Source organism: Rhipicephalus microplus, unplaced genomic scaffold (genome assembly GCF_043290135.1).
Source record: "Rhipicephalus microplus isolate Deutch F79 unplaced genomic scaffold, USDA_Rmic scaffold_138, whole genome shotgun sequence".
Classification (NCBI taxonomy): Eukaryota; Metazoa; Arthropoda; class Arachnida; order Ixodida; family Ixodidae; genus Rhipicephalus; species Rhipicephalus microplus.
The window spans coordinates 6484-11126 of NW_027464710.1; the positions used below are offsets into that span (position 1 = coordinate 6484).

The 4643-nt window shown below is 53.2% G+C and overlaps 1 non-coding gene across 1 annotated transcript; it reads right to left on the reverse strand.

The window, feature by feature from the left end:
* Positions 1–4105: 4105 nt before the first annotated feature.
* On the reverse strand, positions 4106–4179 carry TRNAN-GUU (transfer RNA asparagine (anticodon GUU)). Its single transcript has one exon. It is a non-coding gene; the product is annotated as a tRNA-Asn (tRNA).
* Positions 4180–4643: the final 464 nt, after the last annotated feature.

The window sequence follows — 4643 nt, forward strand, 5'->3', positions numbered from 1 at the left end:
GGCTCGAACCTCCAACCTTTCGGTTAACAGCCGATAGCGCTAGCCAATTGCGCCACGGAGACAGTCGTGCTCCACTCTCACCACCATCAGAACATTTCTTCGGAGCTATCCGCCCAAAGAAAAATAAGCGCCGCACCACCACCGGGTGGGCTCGAACCTCCAACCTTTCAGTTAACAGTCGATCGCGCTAGCCAATTGTGCCACGGAGACAGTCCTGCTTCACTCTCACCACCATCAGAACATATCTTCAAAGCTATCAGCCCATAGAAAAAAGCCCGCACCACCACCGGGTGTGCTCGAACCTCCAACCTGTCGGTTAACGGCCGAACGCGCTAGCCAATTGCGCAAAGGAGACAGTCCTGCTCCACTCTAGCCACCATCAGAACATATCTTTAAAGCTGTCAGCCCAAAGAAAAAAAAGCAACACACCACTCCCGGGAGGGCTCGAACCTCCAACCTTTCGGTTAACAGCCGATAGCGCTAGCCAATTGCGCCACGGAGACAGTCGTGCTCCACTCTCACCACCATCAGAACATTTCTTCGGAGCTATCAGCCCAAAGAAAAAAAAGCGCCGCACCACCACCGGGTGGGCTCGAACCTCCAACCTTTCGGTTAACAGCCGATCGCGCTAGCCAATGGCGCCACGGAGACAGTCGTGCTCCACGCTCACCACCGTCAGAACATTTCTTCAGAGCTATCAGCCCAAAGAAAAAAAAGCGCCGCACCAACACCTGGTGGGCTCGAACCTCCAACCTTTACGTTAACAGTGGATCGCGCTAGCTAATTGGGCCACGGAGACAGTCGTGCTCCACTCTCACCACCATTAGAACATATCTTCAAAGCTATCAGCGCAAAAAAAAGCAACACACCACTCCCGGGAGGGCTCAAACCTCCAAATTTTCGGTTAACAGCCGAACATGCTGGCCAATTGCGCCACGGAGGCAGTCGTGCTCAGATCTGACCACTGTGAGAACATGTCTCTAAAGTTATCAGCGCAAAGAAAAAAGCAACACACCACTCCCAGGAGGGCTCGAACCTCCAACCTTTCGGCTAACAGCCGATCGCGATAGCCAATTGCGTCACGGAGACAGTCGTGCTCCACTCTCACCACCATTAGAACATATCTTCAAAGCTATCAGCTCAAAGAAAAAAAAGCGCCGTACCACTACCGGGTGGGCTCGAAACTCCAAGCTTTCAGTTAACAGCCGATCGCGCTAGCCAATTGCGCCACTGAGACAGTCCTGCTCCACTCTCACCACCATCAGAACATATCTTCAAAGCTATCAGCCCAAAGAAAAAAAGCGCCGCACCACCACCGGGTGGGCTCGAACCTCCAACCTTTCGGTTAACAGTCGATCGCGCTAGCCAATTGCGCCACGGAGACAGTCCTCCTTCACTCTCACCACCATCAGAACATATCTTCAAAGCTATCAGCCCAAAGAAAAAAGCCCGCACCACCACCGGGTGTGCTCGAACCTCCAACCTTTCGGTTAACGGCCGAACGCGTTAGCCAATTGCGCCACGGAGACAGTCCTGCTCGACTCTAGCCACCATCAGAACATATCTTTAAAGCTATCAGCACAAAGAAAAAAAAGCAACACACCACTCCCGGGAGGGCTCGAACCTCCAACCTTTCGGTTAACAGCCGATAGCGCTAGCCAATTGCGCCACGAAGACAGTCGTGCTCCACTCTCACCACCATCAGAACATTTCTTCGGAGCTATCAGCCCAAAGAAAAAAAAGCGCCGCACCGCCACCGGGTGGGCTCGAACCTCCAACCTTTCGGTTAACAGCCGATCGCGCTAGCCAATGGCGCCACGGAGACAGTCGTGCTCCACGCTCACCACCGTCAGAACATTTCTTCAGAGCTATCAGCCCAAAGAAAAAAAAGCGCCGCACCACGACCTGGTGGGCTCGAACCTCCAACCTTTACGTTAACAGCGGATCGCGCTAGCCAATTGGGCCACGGAGACAGTCGTGCTCCACTCTCACCACCATTAGAACATATCTTCAAAGCTATCAGCGCAAAGAAAAAAGCAACACACCACTCCCGGGAGGGCTCAAACCTCCAATTTTTCGGTTAACAGCCGAACGTGCAGGCCAATTGCGCCACGGAGACAGTCGTGCTCAGATCTGACCACCGTGAGAACATGTCTCTAAAGTTATCAGCGCAAAGAAAAAAGCAACACACCACTCCCAGGAGGACTCGAACCTCCAACCTTTCGCCTAACAGCCGATCGCGCTAGCAAATTGCGCCACGGAGCCAGTCCTGCTTTACTCTCACCACCATCAGAACATATCTTCAAAGCTATCAGCCCAAAGAAAAAAAGTGCCGCACCACAACCGGGTGGGCTTGAACCTCCAACTTTTCGGTTAACTGCAAATCGCGCTAGCCAACTGTGCCACGGAGACAGTCGTGCTCCACTCTCACCACCGCCAGGACATTTCTTCAGAGCTATCAGCCCAAAAAAGAAGCGCCGCACCACTACCGGGTGGGCTCGAAACTCCAAGCTTTCAGTTAACAGCCGATCGCGCTAGCCAATTGCGCCACGGAGACAGTCCTGCTCCACTCTAGCCACCATCAGAACATATCTTTAAAGCTATCAGCCCAAAGAAAAAAAAGCAACACACCACTCCCGGGAGGGCTCGAACCTCCAACCTTTCGGTTAACAGCCGATAGCGCTAGCCAATTGCGCCACGGAGACAGTCGTGCTCCACTCTCACCACCATCAGAACATTTCTTCGGAGCTATCCGCCCAAAGAAAAATAAGCGCCGCACCACCACCGGGTGGGCTCGAACCTCCAACCTTTCAGTTAACAGTCGATCGCGCTAGCCAATTGTGCCACGGAGACAGTCCTGCTTCACTCTCACCACCATCAGAACATATCTTCAAAGCTATCAGCCCATAGAAAAAAGCCCGCACCACCACCGGGTGTGCTCGAACCTCCAACCTGTCGGTTAACGGCCGAACGCGCTAGCCAATTGCGCAAAGGAGACAGTCCTGCTCCACTCTAGCCACCATCAGAACATATCTTTAAAGCTGTCAGCCCAAAGAAAAAAAAGCAACACACCACTCCCGGGAGGGCTCGAACCTCCAACCTTTCGGTTAACAGCCGATAGCGCTAGCCAATTGCGCCACGGAGACAGTCGTGCTCCACTCTCACCACCATCAGAACATTTCTTCGGAGCTATCAGCCCAAAGAAAAAAAAGCGCCGCACCACCACCGGGTGGGCTCGAACCTCCAACCTTTCGGTTAACAGCCGATCGCGCTAGCCAATGGCGCCACGGAGACAGTCGTGCTCCACGCTCACCACCGTCAGAACATTTCTTCAGAGCTATCAGCCCAAAGAAAAAAAAGCGCCGCACCAACACCTGGTGGGCTCGAACCTCCAACCTTTACGTTAACAGTGGATCGCGCTAGCTAATTGGGCCACGGAGACAGTCGTGCTCCACTCTCACCACCATTAGAACATATCTTCAAAGCTATCAGCGCAAAAAAAAGCAACACACCACTCCCGGGAGGGCTCAAACCTCCAAATTTTCGGTTAACAGCCGAACATGCTGGCCAATTGCGCCACGGAGGCAGTCGTGCTCAGATCTGACCACTGTGAGAACATGTCTCTAAAGTTATCAGCGCAAAGAAAAAAGCAACACACCACTCCCAGGAGGGCTCGAACCTCCAACCTTTCGGCTAACAGCCGATCGCGATAGCCAATTGCGTCACGGAGACAGTCGTGCTCCACTCTCACCACCATTAGAACATATCTTCAAAGCTATCAGCTCAAAGAAAAAAAAGCGCCGTACCACTACCGGGTGGGCTCGAAACTCCAAGCTTTCAGTTAACAGCCGATCGCGCTAGCCAATTGCGCCACGGAGACAGTCGTGCTCCACTCTCACCAACATCAGAACATATCTTTAAAGCTATCAGCCCAAAGAAAAAAAAAGCGCCGCACCACTCCCGGCCGGGCTCGAACCTCCATCGTTTCTGTTAACAGCCGATCGCGATAGCCAATTGCGTCACGGAGACAGTCGTGCTCCACTCTCACCACCATTAGAACATATCTTCAAAGCAATCAGCGCAAAGAAAAAAAAAAGCGACACACCGTCCCCGGGTGGGCTCGAAACTCCAACCTTTCGGTTAACAGCCGAACGCGCTAGCCAATTGCGCCACGGAGACAGTCCTGCTCTACTCTCACCACCATCAGAACATACCTTCAAAGCTATCAGCTCAAAGATAAAAAAGCGCCGCACCACTACCGGGTGGGCTCGAAACTCCAAGCTTTCAGGTAACAGGCGATCGCGCTAGCCAATTGCGCCACGGAGACAGTCCTGCTCCGCTCTCACCACCATCAGAACATATCTTCAAAGCTATCAGCCCAAAGAAAAACAGCGCCGCACCACCACCGGGTGGGCTCGAACCTCCAACCTTTCGGTTAACAGTCGATCGCGCTAGCCAATTGCGCCACGGAGACAGTCCTGCTTCACTTTTACCACCACTTGAACATTTCTTCGGAGCTATCAGCCCAAAGAAAAAAAAGCGCCGCACCACCACTGGGTGGGCTCGAACCTCCAACCTATCGGTTAACAGCCGATCGCGCTAGCCAATGGCGCCACGGAGACAGTCGTGCTCCACGCTCACCA